At 47.2% G+C, this 24,762-nt stretch overlaps 1 long non-coding RNA gene across 1 annotated transcript in view; it reads right to left on the bottom strand.

The window, feature by feature from the left end:
• Positions 1-3,179: 3,179 nt before the first annotated feature.
• The window catches only part of LOC138581199 (uncharacterized), a 475,801-nt gene continuing 454,218 nt past the window's right edge, over positions 3,180-24,762 (bottom strand). The window contains exon 3 of the long non-coding RNA XR_011304469.1: positions 3,180-3,531. This is a non-coding gene — a long non-coding RNA (uncharacterized lncRNA). The remainder of the gene's footprint in view (positions 3,532-24,762) is intronic.

Below are 24,762 nucleotides of genomic sequence, written 5' to 3'. Positions count from 1 at the left end.
AAGGCTCTTCTCCATAACCATCACCAGGACACACTGGAGGTGACCTGCTGCTTATCCTGGAATTCCTGTATTGGGACTCATAGCAACTTTAGAGTGAAGATTGCCAGGATCCCTCTGTTTTCACCATTGAACCTGTGCGAGCTGTGATGCAAGCTGTTCAACACTGTATGAACAGGACTACCCAGAGCTGGCTATGGCACTCAAACGGTCTACGACTTGCCACTGTGCACTCTTAAGCCAGTTGCCATCGCACCTTTTCAGGCCAGTGCATTTTTTACCCGGCTCTTTATCGAATCGACTGTGGAACTGACCCTGGTGGCGATCATGATCCGAACCTCTTCAAATAGCAACAAACTTAAGCTTGCCACCTTCTCCATGTCTGGAACAACGTTACCAATGTATTTGAGGCTAATTTAAACTGCACAAATGATACAGAAAAGCCTGGTTCTACACCGTCGAACCATCAAGAATCACACAAAGGTATTATTGACTGCTAACTGCCACTTTGGTCCATCTTTGGGCTCTAGAGATTGGTTAGGTCACCTGTAATCCCCCTTTGTACCAGAACATAACCTTTCTACAAACATTGTGGTTACTTGCCTTTCACCACTGATTCATTGCTTAGAGTGCTGCATCTCTCAATCCTTGCATATTCTGTGTTCTTTCCTCAGGGGTGGGTTTTGTGGAATGTTTTTCTTTTTGTTATTTTTGCAGATGGTGTGTTTAATTAAAGTATATATATTTGTATAGAACCTAGTACTTTACACTTTCACTTTATTTTGGACTGTTGTGCTTTGCAGTTTGGGTTGCTACTTAATCACATTCACACCCCTTTTGAGAGTGTAGCCTTCCCTCTGCCCACATTAGCACAAAAGGCAAAGGAGGTAGATCTCTCAACTGTGCCTGTTTTACCACTATGATTGGGATCACTCTTGTTTTGTACCAGTTTGAGGGCTGTGTACTCACCCTTGTGCTCCTGCAGGGAAAATGTAATTTTGTCACATATAAACCAAGCAAATTTAGTGAACCCATAATGATCCTGAAGCTCTTGCACGCAGGTGCACCTATCCAAGAAGAACACGGGCAAGTTGGTGGTGCAAAGGCTCCATAAAAGTTGCAAACCTCTTAGCCTGGATGGGGGTGTTGGGAAACAGGAGGTGGAAAGACTCTGGTTGCAGAAGGATGGCTGTAGAAAGGGGCAAGAAAAAGGAAAGAGTACAAGGAGGAATGATGAAGGAACATCAAGTAGGAGGCTGGAGAAGGTTGGAAGGAGCTGTATGGAGGTAATGTTGAGGAGGATGGTGAAAAGACCCCCAAAAAAGAGGTTTACAGTCAGAAAGAGGCAGAAGGGGGCAGCATGTAGGTAGGTAGGAAGTTTGTAGCGGACACTCATTTTGTGATCAATGTCGTCAAAAGCTGTTCAGACTATTTTGCCAGAAGTTATGAGGAGGTTGGCAGATGTTGTGAGGAGGGGATTGGAAGAAGCTGGGAGGAAGGTTGTGGGAAGGACTTCCAAAGAGGTTGGCATGTTTTGTGAGGGGAATATGAAAGTTGTGAGGAGGGTTAGGAGATACCATTGGGACAAGGTGCCCAGCGTGTCTGACCCTGGTGGGCTTTAGTGGTTGGTGGGGCCTCAAACAGACACGTTCTCATAGGGCAATGGCCACTTCTATGGTTCCTTTAAGAAACTAGAGGAGCAGCATCCCTGCACCGCTGGCAGCGCTGGTGCGCATTTGTTGAAGCTGCTCTGGCATCCACTTAATGAACAAGAGGAGTTGTGAATTTCAATGTTGCATGTGTGGTTCTCAAAGCTGTGTTCCAGATCCATCCATCCAGAGAACTACAAGTCTCGGGAGGATAACTCAGCGGCAACGTGCTCGCCTTGGAAGGAAGACACGGAGCAACACAGGTTCTATCCCCGGGTCCGCGCTTAGAAATTTCTCGGTATTAAGCACGTTATAAATAACCTATCATATCATAACTACAATTCCCAAGCTCTGCATCAACCCCCTCATACCTGATCCTTATTCCGCTAGACTAGAGGGAGGCTGAAAGGAGTAGCCAAAGCCCTACAAAACCTAAGGTGCTCAGTTGGCACTTGATGGCAGTAGGAGGAACAGCTCCTTCAGTGATGGCTGAAGAAAAGAGCAGAATCTGTCTATAGAGCTGTAGGATGGAGAATGGAGCAGTGCCCCTGGAGTGAGCCGGAGGCAGAGGTCTGGATGAGAGACCCACAGGTTTAGGTTAAGGGGAAGACAGGAGGCTGCAGGGAGGACCTAAGAGGCTGGGTAAAGGCAGGCCCTGAAAGTGGGTTGTCAGGGGACCCCGTGGGCTGGAAGGAGAACGCCCAGAAGGCTGTAGTGGAAAAGGTCAATGAGGTGGGGAAGAGATTGACCCAGGGAGACAGGAGAAGGAACTACCAGAGGAATGGAGGGGAGAAGGTACCCAAAGGGGTGAAGTGAAGATGAAGAAAGGGTTTGTAGGGAACTGGAGAATATGACTAAAGGGATGATGGAGGAGAGCGTGACAACAGCTAATTGGAAAGCCTGAATTGTTCCAGGGGAGGTGAGGTGCCACTCCCCAAAGAGGGGAAGGAGTTACTCAAAATAAGGAGGGAGTGATTACAGGGAATTAGAAAGCTTAAACATTTCTACGGGAGTTTCCCAAAGGGCCGAAGAAGGTTGGGGTTGGGAGGAGATTAGACAGGTAGTCCGATAATATACAGCTGGGAGGAGCAGTCTGACGTGCGGTCTCTCCAAAAGCAGCTACTTGGATTTCTTCCATTGCTCCCTACTCTATGTGCTCCTCATTACCCTGAGCCTCCACAAAACTCCTCATCTACAACTCTTGGATCTACACGGTGTGACGTAGTCACCGTGGGAATAAGCAGTGATTGAGACTGGGGAAGTCTGGGGCCAGAGGAAGCTTCCAGCTATGTGATTAAATAACCAGGAGGCATTTTATGGGAGATACCTTGCAGCTCTGCCAGTTCCCCTCCTGCCCAGTGCATGCCCCACTGTTTCAGTGTAAGGAATTGAACTGTTGTGTAAACAACCATACACGAAATATCCTTCATGGGAAGTGAGTGAGGGCGTCCATTACTTCTCACACAGACTTGTTGTAGACTGACCAAAACATCATGCATCATCTTTAGCCTTGAATTCCTTTATTCACACATGCACAAACAGTTTGATATCATACAATTGCTATCACATTCACGGTGAAATGGGGATGTGTCAGAGTAATATTTTGCATTATATTCCCACGTGCACGACAATAAAAGAAAGATCAAGAGAAACAGATTAAAAATCACAATGGCGCAACAGTTAATCATGCTGTCAAACAATAAATCACAACGATACGACTATATTAATTTGTTTAAAAATGCATGTTTCAGACCGCTTAAAAGCAATTAGTGTGGCTCTTCCTTAGGATGCTGGATCCATGTATGGGCTTGTACTATACTCACGGCACTCATTATCCAAAGTGTATCAAAAACGTGAATTTCCAAATGAGGTCATCTGTTGATTCCTAAAACAAAATAAGACCAAACTCAATGCTATTCATCTCATTTTCAATTAGTAACTAGAACGATTTTATTCATTTCCATTTCACCTGTATTCACATAGCTCTTGTATATATAAGATACCATTTTCCAGTAAGTGACCTTGTGAATATTCACACTGAAACTATTATTCTCTTAATTATAATTAATAATTGTCGCCAGCAGTGACCACCTTCATATCTAAAACACATTATGTGACACAAAAAATGTTTGCAAGGATGTGTATATTTATACTGTGTGATGTTGTATGGCAATGTTGTGAAAAGCTCGTAATGAACTGTAACACAAAAAAAAGAAGCATTATGAAAATTGTTCTTAATACAACCCAAAACGTGTCCCTCTTTAGCAATGTTGTATACATTCTAATACAAACACACTAATTATCAATATATTTTAATTGGTTAGCCCTAGTTTTCAAAATGTGTTTAATTGGCATCTTGGTTGTACCAGATTCACCAGACTTCCTGAAGGAAAGTAGAGAAAATTCTAGTGTTGTAAGGCCGCCCTTAATAATTTTGCCATAATATATACTCACAAAAAAACAGGCTACCGCTCTTGTTAATTACACATTATATTCTCAGCGTCTTTCATGAAGCAATGTCGGCGTTCGTACAACACTGCCAATGGGGTGGACTGGTCAAAAGACTTTTGGTTTGAATCCACGATTGGCGGCGTCATCTAATTAGGCTGGGTGACATATCAACGGAGATCTAGCTGAGACCCTCACACCACACATCCCACAACGGGCCTAAGCTTGCCTTCACTTACATGGTCCGAAAGTCCCAGGATACTTTGGTTTGGCACAATTCTTTCAGGATGCACCTACCACTCAACCCTTCAGCCTCCAGCATCTATTCCCCTTATCCCATGCAAACTGACTGCACGATTCCCCCAGACGCTGCGCTGCCTCTCACTTTGCCCAAGTTCCACCTGCCCTCAAACAACCCACGTGACCAGATAACTGTAGAACATCTCTGTAACAACAACAAGGGGTCAACATCTAACAATACCTTTAGTACCACTGCCTGTCCCAATACAGGTCCCATTAGCCCAGCCACATAAAGCCCACACAATGCTAAGAGTCCTTTCCCACTGTGTGATATCGGCACTAAAATCTGCAAAAAACATTTTTCGAGCAATTAAACTTTGGATTGATTCATTGGACCCTTCACTAATAGTTCCACCGAAAACGACATGGTTCAAGTCAGAAACGGAATCAGCAGACCGAGGGGGTGGAGAGTTGGGATCAATTTCTAATCCAATACATTATGGGTTTCCACCATTGCCAAGCACCAAACGGGGAAGAAAAATGGAGAAATAACTGCTCACTAGAGGACAATCCCCAACCTCCCCCCTTTAAAACACATGCTAGAGGCCACTGATTAAGAGGAAAAAGAAGGAATATTTCCAAAATAGAGTACACACCACACAACTGTCTTCCAAGACATCTCTAACGTCACAAGAGACAAGCGTGACGCCCCGAGAATACTGGCCAAAGAGAATGTATGGATTTTGCAGAACTAATGACCGAGTTAAGAATCGAGTAAACTTTCGTATGTGGAAGAAGATTGCATGTGTGCGAAGTGCTGCAGAAAATCAACCGTTCAATAATTGTACAGATGCTGAAACGCAAGTAGACCAAGTCATCATAGAAGCTGGCTATATGTAGTGAATAGAATGCAGGCGAAGCCACCATTGTATAGGAAATGGACATCGGTGTGATGAATTTAGTAAGCCAGGACCCATGGAGAGGAAAGGCTGAGAACTGTGTCACAGCAAGAATAAGCTGGGATCGTGGAAGCGCATGGCGAGGCGGCCTGGCCTGGTATCAAAACTGAAGCAGCCAAGGTCAGTTATCTATTCTTGAAAGCAGTGAACGTGCAAAGGATGAATCATCCCTTATTAAGGGGCAAAGAAAGAACATCAAGAGTGCCAAGTTTTATTCATTTAAGACATTTAAAAGCTGTAAAATGGACCCAAATTGTTGTCTCCTGTCATGTGAGCCAAGGATGAAAATAGAGTTGAGCTTGGAGTCCTAGAATAACGATAGTGAGTGCCTGCACTCTCATTCCCACAGACAAGGATACTTTGCAAGGCCAACTTCAAAAACAATCTTCATGGTAGAAGGCATGGGTGATGAGAGATATTGGGCTAATTGGTTGGGGGAGGTAAGGTCAAGTCCACCTCCTGGCACCTGGGTCTGAGCTTACATGCTGATAAGTGAACCGAATGTTCCAGACATGGCATGAGCGTGCCAACCAATTGTAGAGGCCGATATAACGAAAAGCCTTATAGTTTGAAGACGAATGATAAACCATGTACTAAATAGTGTTGGAGATTACACATTTTAGAGGTAGTCATAAGTTGTCCACCTCACAGTAGGGCAGCCAATCACAATCCTAGCTTATGGAAAGTATACTTAGATGTTTCCCTTGAACCAATTATTATCACTTGTAGATTTTTCTTATCTGCCACGTAGTACGACGCTACCTCGGACAAATTGTTAGTATAAAGTCAATGTTTAATGAAAAAATTGTCAAGAGCTGAGCGAGCATCCGTTGATGTCCGTTGTAACCTCCCCGTTTTAGATAATTGATAAAACAGCAACCTTTGCCACCTGGTGTTGCCTGCCTGCCCTGCCCTGGGGTGCTTAGTACAACCTTTGCCATCTTCCTGAGTTGGTTGGATTATTTGGACTCAATTCTGTGAACCCATCCATTGCATGCACATTACTGAAGAACCAAAAGGTCAGCTGGTCTGCAATAAAGTATCCAATACAACTGGTGTTATGATCATGGTTACCCCTTCATGATGTTAGGTCTGCTTTGCTCTATGCATCTCACTTAGTAGCTAAATTGTAGTCACAATATGTAACCTGCTCCTCATTACCCATAGAAAGCTCTTGCTTTCTCGTCGAGTACCAATACCAAAAGCTGCTTTTAGCTCAGTGAAAGCAGGTACACAGACTCATGCACTGAATTATTATGCAGCAGATACACAGAGCAACTGGGGGAATGGGCGAATTCTGCATCCACGGATCTCCTCTTAAGATGAAGAATTGCTGTTAGCGTATCTCCTACGTCACACAGTGCCCACCCGAAGGAAACTAGTAGGCAGACCTAAAAATAAAACCACTCTTGCAGCTGAACAGTTTCCTCGTCTTCCGGTCCAAAGGAATGAAACATCCCTCTGAAGCCCATCTGATGTGGAAGTGCACTACACCATACATAGGGCAAAAAGTACACGCCATAAACCCGGATACAAAAAAATGCATGGCTGTCCAAATGTTGTTGCGCCTTGTTGAGCCCCATCGCCGACAGAGTTAGGGAGATGTGACTGCCGCAATGGTGGGATCAGCTCTGCTTGTAAAAGGCCCTGCTTATAGTGTTCCCCCCTCCCTCCCCTCAGTGTTAGCCGCACTGCGGAGGGGGAACCCCACAGCTCGAAAGCGGGGGCCAGTAACCTGTGCCCCAAGGAGGGCAGGAAAAGGAGAGGGTTCAGGACAGTGGCTGGCAACATCACTGCCAAGTTAGGGGAAAACAAACACACCCTCTCCCCCTCATATTCCCCACTTATTCCACCCCCTCACACTCCTGGGAGCCAGGCAGGATGAGGGCAAGGTGGGAACAACACCTTGGTCAGGCCAGTGTAGGAAGTACTAAGCACCCCAGGGCAGGGCAGGCAGGCAGGCAACACCAGGTGACAACGAAAGAAGCACCTCAGGGTGCAAATGCCGTCGGCGCTAGCCTGCCGGGGGCTGGGCACAGCCCCCACACAGGCAGACAATGCCCAGGGCTAGCCCCTTGGACAACAGAAGGAGCTGCATTGCAGCCAAAAAGCACAGATCTGTTTGGGACTCCGCACGGAGCACCAAACCAGTACCCTGCTTACGCAGTATACTTTTACCTTTTACGAACATTGTCCTGTTCCCAACCTTTCGCTTGCACTTAAAAACGTGAGCTTTACCTTGCTCCGTTGAATTGGGCTCCAGCATGTGTTTCCCTTCTACGTGACCAGCACTTCGGAGGAGAGCAGTTGTCCAATGAACAAGCAGTCTTGCGCACGTTTTTCTCGCACCGTCAAGGAGGGAAGACGGAAAGTAGCCATAGCAGGAGCAGCGCCGTGTCTGCGCGTTCGAGGCAAACCGCATCTCAGCTTTCAAAGAGCCGCAAACAACTTGCTCGGGGGGTTGCAGCAGAAGTAGCTTGCGCGGGCTCGCTGGAAACTGACAAGGGGCAGAGCTTAACCAGAGCTGCCTGTCGAACTTACTTACAAGCAGGAAGCCGCGCACCGCACGATGAAGGGAAACAGGACCCGGCAAAGGTTACCAAGTAACGGGTAACTAAAGAGTCCGATTTTTGCAAAGCGGAAAAGCGGAAACTAAGCGAAGGGCCTGTAACCCTTTTGCGATTGAAAAAAATTGACAATTGGAAGCGGGACCACGCGAAGCAAAGATTCTGACAGAGAGCCAAGGGCAGCCGCACAGGGAAATCCAAGCAGCATTTATTAGTGCAAAGAGTGTTCGAAATAACAAATAAATAGGAAAAAGAGCATGTGGACGCATGTTTTTTTGTGTTAGCAAGAAAACTACTGGTTTTTCATCAAATAAGGAACCTAGTCTGTTTAGCGGTTCCTAGGGATGGTCTCGACATCCAAAGCATCGAATGCAAAAGCCTAAAAAAAAAATGCATCGAAAAAAAGCATTTTTGCATTCCATCCCCTGCTGACCCCCATTTTTTTTACCCCTTAAACCTCATTTTAATTTTTTTTAAAAACTTTTACCTACAAATAAACGCATTTTTTCGATGCATTATTTTTCCAAGGCATTTGCATTTGATGCTATGTATTCGAGGGAATCACTGGATACCGTGTTTAGCACAACCATGGAGCCAAAAGGAAGAAAACAAAACTCATGCTGTGGTGGGAAGAAGCAGAGCAAATCCATGGATGGCAATGGGTGAGAAAGCGCCTAAGCGAGGATTCCAACGAGGAAGAAGTTGACATCGCAGTGGTGGGGGGGGACAGCACCACCACCAACCGTTCCGTGGGCGCAGCCATCTTGCGTGTTCTGCGCATGCTCGGATCGTCAGTGTTCGACGTTCGCGCATGCGCAGTAACGCGAACTTGCGTTCCGGGACTTGCTTTGGCCCCGGACCTTAAAAGGGCTTCGCATACACGGAGACAACGGGTCTCAACGCGGTTCTTGCCGTGTATGCGCTGCTGGAGCCTGATTTCCTGTGCTACAGTCTCTCCAGTTACCCTTGCTAGTTTTGCCCTGCCTTGTGCTGCCCTCCTACCTTCTTCTCCTTCCAGCCCCCTGGTACCTTCAGTTCCTGGTTTCCCAACCCTGTCCTGTCCTTACCTACTTTCTGGTTTTGGGGTTTGGAGGGGTCTTCTCTAGGTTGCCCGTCTAGCCTTCTCCCTTCCTTGTCTCCTGTCCCGTGGGATTCCCTGGTCAGTCCTTCCTGTCCTTGCTGCCTGGCCTTTTCCCTTCCTCCGCCTTGTGCCCTGCCGGTACCCGTGCCTTACTGCCTTCCTGGAAGTCCCGAAGAACAGCTCATCCATCTACTGGTGTTTTAAGGACTCATTCGCCTTCTCTGCCAGTGGAAACACTGTCCCGACGTCACGTTAATGCAGAGAAGTGCCACCCGTGGCGTTGGGAGTTGGTTCAGTGCTATCCTGCCATTTATTGTCAGGAGGGTGTTGGGTTAATTTCCCCCGTTACTGCTTCATCGGCATCGTCGCTCCGACAGACTGGCTGCCTCGACTCCACGATACCCGGGAAGAAAAGGTAACCAGCGATGCCGTGAAACCTCGTTTAAAAGATTGAGACGCCTTTCCTCCAGCCTCGACATGGATGACATGCAGGAACTACACGAAGAAATGCGTGCCATGCGCCTCGAGATGACTACACTTCGCCAGGAGAACGACACCCTTCGACAAGCGATGGGCCGGGGTATGGGCGGACTATCACAACCAGTCCCACCGCCTGAGAACACCATGGCTTACACGACTCCCATGAAGTTTGATGGAGACCCGCGTCGAGTGGCAGAGTTCTGTACCCACTGTAGGATCCATTTTCAGTTTAGGTCCAGTCATTTCGGTCAAGACAAGGCCAAGATCGGGTACATTCTAGGAAACCTGACCGGTAGCGCGCTTCCTTGGGCCGCACCTCTGGTCTCTACTAACAGCCCCCTGCTGGGTGATTTCACCGCTTTTGAGAAGGCCTTTTTGGATGTCTTTCAGCCACCTAACTTGGCAGCCATGGCCCAGAACCAACTAATGGAGATCAAACAGGGATCAGGTGATATCATCCAGTATATCAGTCGGTTTCGACAACTGGCAACCGATTCCCAATGGCCCGAAATCACTCAGAAGACATTATTCCGTCGGGGTCTGCGAGAAGAATACAAGGACGAATTGCTGCACATTCCTGAGCCGGAAACATTGCCCGCATTGGTGGAACAAGTCTTACGCATCGACCACAGGTTAGCGGAACGACGGAGTAAACGTCGCAGAATCTACAAGTACCACCCAGTCCTTCCAGTACAATCATCCGGGCCAGCTACCTCAACCGACGTGGGCCCAGAACCCATGCAGTTGGGTGCCATCCGAGGTCCGTTGTCCGAGGCCGAAAAGAAAAGAAGACGGCAGCAAAACCTGTGTTTGTACTGCGGTGGTTCTGGCCATTTTCTAGGCACCTGCCCGCTACGTCCTTTGAGGAAGCAGGAAAACTAACAGGCCCGTTGTTTGGTGTGAAGGCAGCGACGGGCCGTCTCCTTGAATCAGACCTTCATCCCATGAACCCGGTACCCTTGTTGGTCTTGGAAGTTGGTTTGGCTTGGCTAGGGAAGTGTACGAAGATCCGGGCCCTTCTGGATTGTGGTGCGTCAGGTAACTACATCGATGCCTCGTTCGCGATTTCCAATGGGATCCGTCTACACTACAAAGAACGGCCTACAGTGGTAGAAGTAATCGACGGCTCTCCATTGTCTTCGGGTCCGGTGTGCCAGCGGTCCGATCCCTTGTGGCTATCTGTGGAAGGGCATCTCAAACAAATCTCATTGGACGTCATCAAGTCTCCCTCTTTTCCGGTGGTGCTGGGCTTGCCTTGGCTGCTTTATCACAATCCTCAGGTCAACTGGACTGCTTGATCCCTTGTATTCAATTCGGCACGATGTCCTCAGGACTGTGGTCTTCATGATTCCTTCCCAGCGATGTTGGAGTCTCTTAATCCTGTCAATGTATCTGACCGTCTATGTGCCACTCAGTCGGTACCTCAGGAGTATGCCGGTTACCTCAAGGTGTTCTTCAAGCCAGAGGACATTCCTTTACCGCCTCATCGACACTTTGACTGCTCCATCGATATCCTGCCTGATGCTGTCATCCCCCACGGCAAGATCTATTTATTAACCCAACTCGAAAAGGGAGTCCTACAGGATTACATCAAGGATTGCCTCAACAAGGGCTACATCGTGCCGTCCAAGTCTCCCGCAGGATTCCCGCTATTCTTTGTCAAGAAGAAAGAGGGTACTTTGCGCCCTTTTATCGACTATCGCCAATTAAACGAGATCACAAGGAAAGACAGATACCCACTGCCACTCATCCGGGACATCATCGAATCCCTGAAATCCGCGCAGGTCTTCACCAAGTTGGATCTTAGAGGGGCCTATGACCTGGTGCGGATTAAGAAGGGGGATGAGTGGAAGACGGCCTTCAAGGCACCTTTTGGTCACTACGAGTACAGAGTAATGCCGTTTGGGCTCTGCAATGCCCCGGCCGTCTTCCAGCGGTTCATGGATGATATCTTTTCGGACCTTATTGGTATATCAGTATGGGTATACCTTGATGACATCCTGGTTTTTTCTGACACCCGCACTGCGCACGTTGCGCACGTTCAGGAAGTACTCCATAGGTTACCTGCCAATCACCTGTATGCCAAGGCTGAGAAGTGTCAATTCCATCTGGAGAGTATGGAATTTCTGGGCTATGTAGTCAGCAGCACAGGAGTGCGGATGGACCCCGTGAAACTGCAAGCCATACAGGAATGGAAACAGCCACACGGGGTTAAGTCTTTACAAAGGTTCCTGGGCTTCGCTAATTTTTATCGACGCTTCATACCACGTTTTCTCACCTTGCCAACATGTTAACCCGCCTGACCAGCAACAAAGTACCATTTCTCTGGGACTCTCAGGCTGAGGTGGCATTTCGGGAATTGAAGAAATCCTTCATGTCGGCTCCTGTTTTGATACATCCGGATGATGCAAGGCCGTTTGTAGTTGAAACCGACGCCTCGGACTACGCAATTGGTGCGGTCTTACTACAGCAAGATCCAGTTACGAAAACAGAACACCCGGTGGCCTACTATTCTCGGAAATTGTGAGTGAAAGAAACTACGCCGTGATTGAAAAGGAATTACTGGCTATAAAAGCGGCATTCGAGGAATGGCGTCATCACTTGCTGGGTGGGAGGTATCCAGTGGAAGTTCGCACGGATCACCGTAATCTTCAATTTTTACGGTCTTTGCAATGCAGAACATCCCGGCATGCTCGTTGGGCCTTCTTTTTGCAGTTTGATTTCACGGTCACGTACATCCCAAGTTCCCAGAATGTGAAGGCCGACGCCCTGTCTCGGTTCCTGGAAAACATCGTCGAAGGGGCCAAGGACCCAGAACCTCTGATTACTTCGAAGCATTTCCTGTCGATGGTGACTCCTCAGCTTCAACAGTTGTTAGAAGCCACACGGACGGATCCCTCCAGGTCACAGATACTGCAACGCTCTGACATCAAAGAACGTGATGGCTTGTTGTTCTTCAGGGATCGCCTGTACGTTCCCACCTTAGAGCTACAGAGGATCGTTCTGCAAAATTGTCACAATTCCGTAGTTTGTGGTCACCGAGGAGTTCGCACAACTCAAGAACTGGTCGCACGCCAATTCTGGTGGCCTGGATGGGCCACACTGGTGAAGCTCTACGTGGATTCCTGTCCAGTATGTGCCCAGACCAAGATTCCTCGCAAGAAACCCATTGGTCTTCTGAAACCCACACCTACGCCCCCATACCCTGGGCATACCATTGCTACGGACTCCATCGTTGACTTGCCGCTTTCTGGTGGTTACACGTGTATCATGGTGGTAGTGGACTGCTTCACCAAAATGGCTCACTTCCTGCCCTTTCCTAAACTGCCCACAGCTTCCCAGATGGCACGACGTTTCCTTCACGAGGTGTATCGTCTCCACGGTCTTCCTGAGAAGATTCTGTCGGATCGTGGTTCTCAATTCATCTCTTCATTTTGGGACCAACTGTGTCGGCATTTGGACATTCAGCGTGCTCCGAGTTCTGGTTATCATCCCCAGACCAAAGGGCAGACAGAGCGTACCAACCAAACTCTTGAGCAGTATCTACGTTGTTACGCCAATGCCACTCAAGACAACTGGTCAGAGTGGTTGGACACCGCGGAGGTGGCTTACAACAATGCTGTTCATTCCGCTACCGGACTCAGCCCCTTTTTCTGTTCTGCCGGACTACATCCCAAGCTACTACCTGCTCGTCCTACTTCTACCAGTACTGTACCATCCGCAGATGCCTTGGTGACTCAGATACGCGATCAACATCACCTGGCGGCCGGTACCTTAGCAGTGGCACAAGCACGTATGAAGTAACAGGCTGACAAGAAACGGAGTTCTGAGCCTGACCTTCAAGTTGGTGACAGAGTGTGGCTGTCCTCTAGGAATCTGCCGGTACGCAATTTACCTGTGAAACTGGCTCCCTGCTTTTTTGGTCCCTTCCGCATCATTGGGCGGGTTTCCTCTGTTGCCTTTCGGTTGTCCCTACCCCGTTCTTGGAGGATCCATCCCGTTTTTCATGTCTCTCTTTTGAAGCCCTATGTACCTGATGTTCTGGGGCGTTCCTGTTCCCGTCCTGCCCCGGTCTTGGTTCAGGGGGTTCCTGAGTTTGAAGTGCAGGAGTTTTGCGATTCGCGGATTAGGCGTGGTGCGCTGCAGTTCCTGGTCAGCTGGAAGGGTTATCCAGCTTGTGACCGCACTTGGGAACCACGCTCCTTCGTGCATGCACCGCGCCTGGTTTGGGACTTCTATCTCTGCTATCCCTGGAAGCCTGGTGCACCGGGGTTGTCCGAGAGGGGGTATGGTGTCACGCTGCGCGCTCGCTCGCGTGCGCCACTTACCTGCTACGGGGATCCAGGTCCTCGGCAGTCTCCTCCTTCATGGAGACTCTATCCGCGGTGGCGTCTTTCCCAACGCCGTTCCGCGGGCGCAGCCATCTTGCGTGTTCTGCGCATGCGCGGATCGTCAGTGTTCGACATTCGCGCATGCGCAGTAACGTGAACTTGCATTCCGGGACTCGCTTTGGCCCCGGACCTTAAAAGGGCTTCGCATACACGGAGACAACGCGTCTCAACGCGGTTCTTGCCGTGTATGCGCTGCTGGAGCCTGATTTCCTGTGCTACAGTCACTCCGGTTACCCTTGCTAGTTTTGCCCTGCCTTGTCCTGCCCTCCTACCTTCTTCTCCTTCCAGCCCCCTGGTACCTTCAGTTCCTGGTTTCCCAACCCTGTCCTGTCCTTACCTACTTTCTGGTTTTGGGGTTTGGAGGGGTCTTCTCTGGGTTGCCTGTCTAGCCTTCTCCCTTCCTTGTCTCCTGTCCCGTGGGATTCCCTGGTCAGTCCTTCCTGTCCTTGCTGCCTGGCCTTTTCCCTTCCTCCGCCTTGTGCCCTGCCGGTACCCGTGCCTTACTGCCTTCCTGGAAGTCCCGAAGAAAAGCTCATCCATCTACTGGTGTTTTAAGGACTCATTCGCCTTCTCTGCCAGTGGAAACACTGTCCCGACGTCACGTTAATGCAGAGAAGTGCCACCCGTGGCGTTGGGAGTTGGTTCAGTGCTATCCTGCCATTTATTGTCAGGAGGGTGTTGGGTTAATTTCCCGCGTTACTGCTTCATCGGCATCGTCGCTCCGACAGACTGGCTGCCTCGACTCCACGAACCCTGGGAAGAAAAGGTAACCAGCGATCCTGTGAAACCTCGTTTAACAGTTAGATAACTTTGCAAGCAAGTACTTGACTCAACAAGAATGTATAGTGAATGGTTAATTTGATAAAATAGAACAGATGATGATTGAACTAAGGGAGAAGCAACAACAGCCAGTACATGCAGAAATAATTGGAGAACAAGTGGGGAGGGGAGAATGATACATCATCTGTCATACCCGAAAGGACAGTCCGTGAATGAAGGAATCCCTGAAACAAAAACTGCAGTGACTTACACCCATTTCCAGGATGCACTCAGAATAGTCAGGAAATGCGGAAAGGGGGCTAACAAGACCACCAAGTACCAACTAGTGCTAAAGATTTTGAGAGCCATAAACAAGATTACACTGTTTGAAAATATGGTGGTAAGATCGAAACACATTGCAGGTACAGACAATAACGTAGCTAATGCATTCTCTCGTTTTAAGGGGACAAAGTTTTGCCAAATGGCTCCAAATGCACAAAGAGAGATGAAAAATATCCCAAAGGACTGCTGGGATATTCTGGAAAAATAATAAGAGCAGCATCAACGCCAATCAGCTGAGGCCAGGATGCAGCCATCAACAATGAATACCTTAATCGCAGTTGAATGCAGACAGGTGCTGCCAGCGGAAAATATAAACACTGACGCAGGGTTACTTTTAGAACTGGCCAAGATGGCTCTGGCAGACAAGACCACAGCACAATATAGTAAGTGTCTGAAAACAGTACTAAATATGACAGATTTAACCCATGTAGAGCAGATAAAAGATATGAAAGCATTTTTAGGGTGGCCATACAGACAGGGATTTAAAAAAGGAATGGGCAAGAAGACACCCAACAGCTGTGGTGTATTTTTCTAAATTACAGGGAGACTCAGACCCAACTGAGCGCCTTAATTTCATATGCGTTAAAAGGCTGGGGGAAAAGCAGAAGGGCCGCAAAAAGACAAAAGGTGCCCCCTGGACTTCCAGAAACTAGTCATATTGACAGGCTTACTGGAGGAGATATGCTCACACCCATTTGAAACACTGCTGTTTAGAACAGCTTTTTCTTCAGCTTATTTTGGGGCTTTCAGAGTTAGCGAGCTCATAGCATCGAGCACTAAAGCCAGCAATGGATTGGGGATGATGGACATAAGGGTAAGAGCGGACAGCATCACCACTTTAGTCCAGAAATCCAAGACAGTCTGCAAGAAGGAAATATTTATTATATTGATGAACAGCTGCCCCATATGCACCACTAACAAATACAACATGCAACGCTCGCTGGTAGGAGGCCGGTTTTCGATCCACAGATACGAGTCTGCCCTGAATCTAATACTGATGAAGGCCACTGGTAAAGCAGGATGGGACCCTTAAGAATTTGGGACCCATTCCTTTAGAATGGACGTGGTGACAACTGCATGGCAAGCGGGATTGGGGGCCCAGCTAGTAAAAATTATAGGTGGATGGAAGTCTCAATGTTTCAAGCGGTACATAAGAACAGAACTAAATCATTTTTCTCACAAGCAGATCAATTCACCCCCCTCAAATCATCCTGGGTAGTAGGACGTTTGTGTGTTCAGAACAGGGAGATGGGCAGAGGAGACACAAGAGGGAACATTAAAAAACACCATTGCTTCGTGGTGGGGTTGCAGGGGGCTACGTACGGTGGCCAGACATTCATGAAAATCTGGCAGATCTGGTAGCATACAGGGATCTGCCTGAATTCCTGAGTATACATCTGGGGGGGAGGGAAATGACCTAGTCACAATGGGGAGAAGGAATGTATTGGAAAACACATGCGCATCACTAGCAGGCATAGCCCATAACTGGAAAGACAGATTCTTTTTTTAAGCCATCCTCCCCAGGAAAACATGGGTCGGTGCGAATTCATTCAAAGCCATGGATATTGCCAGGAAGAAATTGAATAGAGGGATAAAAAAATTCTGCGCAGCCCGGGGGATTTGGTTTATCGAGCACGGTTCAATATCCCTAGCTAACCCAGAGCTTTTTCACAAAGATGGGACACATCTGTCAGAAAAAGGAATGGAGAATGTCTACAGTTAACTAGTTGACGATCTGGCAGCAAGGGGATGTCGCTAGCAACTTTTGGGAGAACCTGGACGGCTGGGCACCCGTCTAGGTGTGGCAGCACCGGCCTGGGGGCGGAACCTCAGGACCTCGTGCCCAAAAGTACACATTAGGTTTATGGTTTATGATTATGATTGCTTTGTTTATTATGACATAATGATGTGCAATAAAAAACCCAGTGCCTTTTATTGCCAACACTCAAACAATGTTTTGTGTGGTACATGGGGGGATGTTTTGTTTACAGTTGCCTAGTTCTTGGGTCCACCGGTTATAGCCAGCACTGCGGAGGAGGAACCCCACAGTTCAAAAGCAGGGGCCAGTAAGCTGTGCCCCAACAAGGGCAGGAAAAGAAAAGGATTCAGGACAGTGGCTGGCAACAGCTCTGTCAAGGTAAGGGGAAAACCAAACACCCTCCCCCCTCATATTTCTCCCCCACTTACCCCCCTAGACTCCTGGGAGCCAGGCAGGATGAGGGCAGGGTGGGAACACCACCTTGGTCAGGCCAGTGTAGGAAGTACTAAGCACCCCACGGCGGGCAGGCAGGAAACACCAGGTGACAACAAAAGAAGCACCTCAGGGTGAAAATGCCCTCTGTGCCAGCCAGGTGGGGGCTGTACACAGCTCCCACACAGACAGACAAAGTCCAGGGCTAGCCCCTGGGATAATATAAGAAGCTGCATTGAAGCCAAAAAGCACAGCTCTGTTTGGGACTCGCATGTAGCACCAAACAAGTACCCTGATTACGCAGTGTACTTTTTCTTTTACCAAAACCCTCCCACCCAAGAAATGATAGAACAGGGCTCCAGACCAGGGCCACACCGTCATGGGAACAAGAGGGCAGCACCGGCCTGAGGGCCGAACCTCAGGACCTTGTGCCCAAAAGTACACATTATGGTTGTTATGATCATGATTGTCTTGTTTATTAGGACATAATGATGTGCAATAAAAAACCCACAGCCTTTTATAGCCAACAGTCAAACAACGTGTCATGTGGTACATGTTGGGGATGTTTTGTTTACATCTGCCTAGTTCTTGGGTCCACCGGTTATATCCATCGCTGCCATTGTAATGCTCAGTTTACACGGAGCAACTTACATGCGTCACAGACACTGGAAGAGCTTATCTGCTGCCGGACCACGTACTTTCCCAAGAAAGTGTAAGCCTGGAAAGGCCAAATTGGCACAGGCCGTCCCATTCAGACTACCTCGACTTGCCAACTCCTTCTTGCGCTGCCTGAAGCCAGGCCCACTAGGCAACTTTGAAGAAGACCTATCCAGCCTCCTCACTAATAGCACCAAGGATTCCACCCAGCTCCTATTATTAGGTGACTTTAACTTGGGATTTAATGATATTGAGGATAAACAGGCCCAGTCAATCCAATATATCTTAGTCGATCACAGCTTCACCCAAAAAGTCATAGCCCCCACACATATAAAAGGACGTACTTTAGACTGGATAGCCAACCGTAACTGCGACACCACTATCTCTAATATTCAAAGAACTACATATCCAAAAACGCAAACTCCAAGCTATCTGGAGGCATACACCTTCAGCAGAGAACAAAACCCTACTTGCCAACCTTGCCATGAAATATAAGAAGGAAATTATCCAAACTAAAAAAGACACCTTTAACAAGAGAATTAGCAAAGCTAATTCTAACTTCAAAGAACTTTTCTCCATTCTCTGGGAAATAGAAATCCCGATTGCTCCCATAGACAATGACCCTAAGGACAAATTATGGTGCACCAACATCCAAAATGCCTTAGCAAATAAAATCCAAAATTGCAACAAGAAAAAAAGCCTCCTTGAGCGCTACTGGAACACACACACCACCCTCTTGACAGATTCACCTAGTACAACTACACAAAGTAATTGCAAACCATTCAGGTTTACCAACATATCCATACTGGAAACTGAAAAGGTTATATTAAACCCGAAACCCTAGAACTGCCAAAGTGATAGTTGCCCTGCGCAAGTTATCAAGGACGCAGCCAGAGATCTAGCACCTTTCATCTCTAAACTAATCAACGCCTCCTTTAGCTCCAGTATCGTACCCACAAACCTCAAAGAATCCTGGGTACTGCCTCTCCTCAAAAAACAGACCCTTGACCCAGCCATACCTACTAATTATAGGCCTAATACCACGGTCCCATTTCTCCTGAAAATCATTGACGGAGTAGCTTACCTCCAGATTCAAAACTACCTAGAGTCAAACCAATTACTAGGATCGCGACAATCTGGTTTTAGACCACTACATGGTACTGAACGGCCTTAATTGACCTTAAGACACAAATCGACGAGTTGAAGGGCAAAGGTAAAACAGCTATGCTCCTCCTCCTTGACCTATCGGCGGCTTTTGACCTGGTGGATCATGCAGTGTTATGCAACCATCTAGCGTCTGCCGCCCATTTCTCAAGTGAAGCTATAGCCTGGGTACAATCCTTCCTAGCCAACCGTACGATCAGAGTGTTCTCCCCTTTAGCTTCAGCTGACCCAATACACATCACCTGTGGCGTCCCACAAGGTTCATGTGTCTCCCCCACAATGTACAATATCTTCACTAAGCCACTCTTTGACAAACGTGACAGATTGGGGGTAACCTATACGAATTACGCGGATGATACGCAGATCCTCATACCACTATCTGGCAACTTTGACGAAGACACAGCTTTAGTAAACAAGATTTACCCCCTCATTCAGGCATGGATGGCCTCCCACGGTCTCTGCCTAAATGACGACAAAACAGAGATACTGTTCTTGGGTTCAAACTCAGCCCCAACTATCTCGCTTTCAACATAGATGGTAATATAATTAAGGTGGCAACTGAGGTAAAAACACTAGGCTTCTACCTTGATTCCACATTATCTCTCAAAAAACAAGTTAACACCCTGGCTTCCTCTACAGCGTACATCTGCAAATTAATCAGGACCTGTAGACCTTACCTTTCCAAAACCAACTGCATCACACTAGCTAACGCATTAGTATGTCGAAGCTGGACTACTGTAATGCCCTATATGCGGGCGCCAATAAAACCATCAAAAACAAAATGCAAATATTGCAAAATAATGCTCTTAGAGCAGCCCTGGACATACCTTGCAGAGAGCACATTTCTAATATCAGGAAAGATCACCATTGGTTAAAAAATAGCGACAGAGTTCTTCACAAGACGCTATCTCTCACCCACAAAGGACTGAACAATACCGCACCCCCTTACATTTCGGCCAGACTAACTCGAAAATCCTCTAGTCACCATACCAGAGCCGCTAACCATTTCCTACCAGAAACTCTGAGATTTAGGCGAACAAAAGCGGGCGGAGCAAGCATCCCTGTTAAAGCTGTGCAAGCTTGGAATGCACTTCCCATTGCATTAAGAGCTAATCTACCCTACTCTAGATTTACATGCAAGGTGAAAAGTTGGCTCTGGACCAACGACAACTAACAATCTGAACCTGTGAACTAGGCTCGGGTCCTCTGCACACCACTGCCTCGATACTTCTGAAATCTGGACTACAGACCATATCACTGCCTTCTTGGGCTGTGAGATACCCTTACCTGTACTTTTTGTATATATGTACTGTAAATATGGTAACATGACATGTATAGCATCAACTGTTTTTATCCACTGTATGTAACCTAAGCTTAAGTAATCTTGTACCTGTTGCGCCCGACTACCCTTGGGTTTGGAGCGCATTATCAAATAAGCAATCAATCAATCAAAAGCAGGACTTTGGTCATCCCAGAGAGAGGGGCTGCAGAACGTGGGACCTGAGCTGTCATTTTGGAACAGCGACGCAAAAAAAGTGGACAGTTGGCCACCCTACGCAAAGCACATGGCTCCCCTGCCTCCCACATCCAACGTCCATCATCCCACTCCCCATAAGATGCGTTCCAGGCCAGGTAGGAGTGGTGATGGAAAGCTTTACAATGCCGCCAAGTAAAGCCCCCTCCCCCCCTAAGAAACCCCTCCACCTGTTTACACTCTTCGAAAATGTGGGGATGTAAGAGAAAGAAAGGCTCAGGACTTAACTTTGTGCATGCCGGTTGATGGTCTTCCACAGAGCACGTAAACACGCTGGAAGCCTGACTGGAATGAGAAAAGTCATGCTTCCCTGCTATGTTTATTTCCTAGATGGACCCCCACCACAGTGAGAATGTACAGCGGGCCATCTAGTAATGAATGGGGCCGAACCCAATATGGTAAACATTGCTTGTGTATTTGCAAAAACAAAAAAAACTTACATTAGAGTTCAATGTTGTGTTGCACACCCCTCCCTGGAAGGCAGCTACCACCAAGCCCTGGTGAGGGCGGCGCGCCCCACAATTTGAAGGCCTCTAGCCTTTTTAGTGCTAGTGGAGTATGTGCCTTTACATGTCTCATTGCAATGTTTCCATAGAGGCAGATGTGGACAGAGGAGCCTTGCACATTCTCCATAAACCTCCTCGCAGGTGTGTATTTTGAGGTGGCTGGTGGAACCCAGACACCATGGTCACCACAGTCCCATCACTTAGCCTCCAGCATGGAACTTCATCAAAGCCGTTAATGAGGCATGTATCCATCTTGGAAATGTCTATGGCACCCACATGGGCTACACCTGCCAACATTATTCCCTGAACAATTTTCATGCATGATCCCTCCCACTGCTTATTTAACTGTTTTGTAAGGCGCACAGTTACAAACAAGTGGTTTCATAGTGCATAGGAGGAAGACTGGGGCCTAGGTATCCAGGAATCGTCTGGCTGGGGAGGTCATGAGCAAATACAGTGCATCAATGGTTAGTGGCTAGTAAAAACTTTTGGTAAACAAAGCAGAAATTAAAACCTGAAGGAAGTGGGCATAGGGGGGGGATAACCAAAGGTCTAGTCTAAGAACTTAAAAAACAAAAAGATAGGTATTTCACAAACAGTACGGTTAACCTTAGTACATAAATGTGCTTCCTCTATACAGTTATATTCACACAACATGGGTTAAATTCAACAAGACGAGAACATCATCCCTAGGAAATAGATCATGTTAATGCACCTGGAAGCGAGCTTGACTCCTGAGGTTGAGAGGGGCCTCACATTGGAGCAAGGCAGGAGTTCCATTCTGGTTGGGCACTCGTATAAGGGGGGTGGGTCATGTTAACACTTTTGAAGAAATTGACTTTCAGTGGTCATTTTCCTCGTGTCTAGGAATTTCGATAGATCATTCCAGTATCTGGTCACATTGAAAGCAAAGCTTTTGCCCCCTTGTTGGCGTTTTATTATTCCGGGTAATCAGGGCTCAAGTCGAGGGTACAGGCGAGGGGACGGAGTCCACACACTAATTTCACAGGGTGGTCTCAGTCCCCTCAGCTAAAATGAGAAACATGGAATATCCTCTTTGAATTTATGCATTTTTTGAGAGGCCGTGATGCGCCAGGCAACATTTAAGAGCAATGCGATCTGCAACCAGCAAAGGTCTTGGAGACCTGCCGTGATTATGACTGTGTACCCTGAGGCCAAGGATCAGCCTAGCTGAACGTTCTTGTATCAGGTGCAGTGGCTAATAGGAAATGTAGTCAATCCTATGTAGGCACTATTGCAGTAGTCAAGTGTGGATAATATCAGGGATCTGACTAGGCCTATTTTTTTTACCATCTTGAGGTATGAGCCCATTCCATTAAACTGGTGTATAATGAAGCTCCTGTTACTAACCATATCTTCAATCTGAGGGGTAAACAATGTAGATTCATCAAATATCATGCCTGGGTTCTTGACTGTCTTTGCGAGTGCCTTACATGTGCCTAGGGAGTTGGGCCATTGTAATGTGCACCTATTGGGAAGTTTGGCATTGAAGTAAAGAATTTCCGTCTCACTTTAAGGTCAGAAGGTCCTTTGGGATATAAATCCCCGAATTGCAATAAGGCATCTATACTTTGGCCCACACAAAATGCAACTTGTGTATCGTCCACGTAAAGTTGGAAAGATGAAGAGAATGTACATGGCAGAGGGTTTAGAGACTGGATAGAGCCGTTGAAAAGCCACGAGGAAAGGGTGAATCCTTGTGGAACACCTGTACTGAAGGCTGTTAGGGATGTGAACGCACCTAATTTCACCAAGGTACTTCCTTTAGGAAAGAGGACAGCTAAGTCGGTGCAGTACCCTGCCCCCAATACATAGATTTGAATGGATTGTCCGAAAGAATACCATGGTCTAAGCTGTGGATAGATCCAGAAGGGTCAGGATACATGAGGGGTCTAGGGTCTTCCAGCTTTCTTCTTGCATGAATAGGAGAACCGTTCCTGTGATGCTATATAATTTAAAACCTGATTGATTGTTAAAAGTGAGGTTGTCTCATTGTGTTAAGTCGGTTGTTTAGTGACCAATGTCTCTGATGTTTGGCCACGATAGGGCTGGTGAATGTAGAGTGGTAATTGTAGAAAATCTTAGGCTCTGCAGTACGCTTCTTGAGGAGATGGTGCGCGTTGCATGTTTGAAGGTAGGGGGTATTACCGAAAAGGATATAGATGAAGAATATAGCCATAGACGTGGTGAGGGTGACTACGCACTCCTTCAATACGATATGATAAGTCATTTATAATGCACCTGTACACAAGTACAATGCCCCTGGGCTGCTTGCACGCTATATAAATATAAATAAACAAGTGTTTCTAGTGTAATAGTGTTGTTGGGCATGGAAGAACTTGCACTTTTAAAGCCTTCTTGGTTTGACCTTTTTGTGTGAGCTTTGAGGAGTACAATTTGAATTCTAACAAGTAGGACCAGGGGGAATTGTGGAAACCTGATCACCTTTTGGGGTTGACCGCATTTTTGTAATGGTCGTTTGGATGCTTAGTGAGTTTCCCTAAAAATCAGGGCAGACATGTCAGCCAGATATTGTAATGGAGCGAGCACAGAACATTTCTGAGATAGGGCACGTAGTTCCTCAACTATTTAAAACCCAAACTATTCAAAGAGGAGTAAGATTTTGAAAGAAAAGTTTATTTTACCTTTCTATCACAATGAGATAGCCCTTAGATTGAATCCCGATAGTCAGCCAATAGGTATCTAGTTGAGGTTTTCCAATTTTCTAGTCTTCTATGTTGAGGTCTGCATCAAAACATTGAATTAGCTTTCTTGATGGGTTGTTAACTTCTTTCTGATTTTATGGGTTAGGCTGTCTAGAATGAATTAGAGTTCCATCTCTTTCTCTCGTTGGTCTGGTGGAGTTGAAATATCCTTGTAAAGGGATGTGGTGTTAAGGTATTATTGAAGGTAAGGGGGTTTACTTTTTCATGGATCTCTTAGTTTCAAATAGAGGCTTTGTAGTCCTGTCTATCCGAGGCGTAGACAGGATAGGTCCAGAACAGGCATGGCCCCCCCAAAATCTGTAAATGCCCACTCAACAGTGCTGTGTGAGCATATACTGATTTTATTGTCAGTGCGGTGGGCCAAACTAGACAATCCTGGCTATGCCCCGGCTGTCAATGCAGTTTGTAAACTGCTTGTGATCCAGAGGATTCAGTTTCCAGTGGCCATGCATGAGAAGCATTAAGGCCTGGGTTGTGTAGTATTGTACCTATCTATTTGCACTGGGTGCACACAGTGCTGCTAGTAGAATACAGCTATGTCATATGGAATGTGATGGGACCTGAGGGTTCCAGGAACTACAGTTGGTAACACAGGATGGGAGAACCTTACTGAAAGGATGTCATCTGTTTAGCTCCCTGCCCCTTTCTATATAACTAGCCCTGTAACTCTGTAACTTATAAATAAACTCACTCCTTTTATATATACTTGTCTCCTGTGCCTTACCTGAACCCAGATGTCTTCTTACCATTCCCGATACTACAAATGGCGACGAAGGTGGGATGAACAGGTGTTTTCTGATTCCTAATCAACTGTTTTACATGGCCTGTTCATCCCAAAATGAAAGGACCCATTGGGGAGATTCTGCTGACTTTTGGCGTGATGATAATGCTATGGCAGAAGTCCATGATGAGCCCAGCAGTGATGATGCCCAGTGCCAGTTCCTATGAGGGGATTGGTGAGGCCAGCAGTGGAAAAGATGCCCTGATGCCCTGAAATCGACGTGGCATAAGTCCTGTTGGGGATGGGAAGACACTTTCTCCCTTGCAGGC

Source organism: Ambystoma mexicanum, chromosome 3p (assembly GCF_040938575.1).
Source record: "Ambystoma mexicanum isolate Mex_15411 chromosome 3p, UKY_AmexF1_1, whole genome shotgun sequence".
In the NCBI taxonomy this organism is placed as follows: domain Eukaryota; kingdom Metazoa; phylum Chordata; class Amphibia; order Caudata; family Ambystomatidae; genus Ambystoma; species Ambystoma mexicanum.
This window is presented reverse-complemented; position numbering and strand designations above follow the sequence as displayed.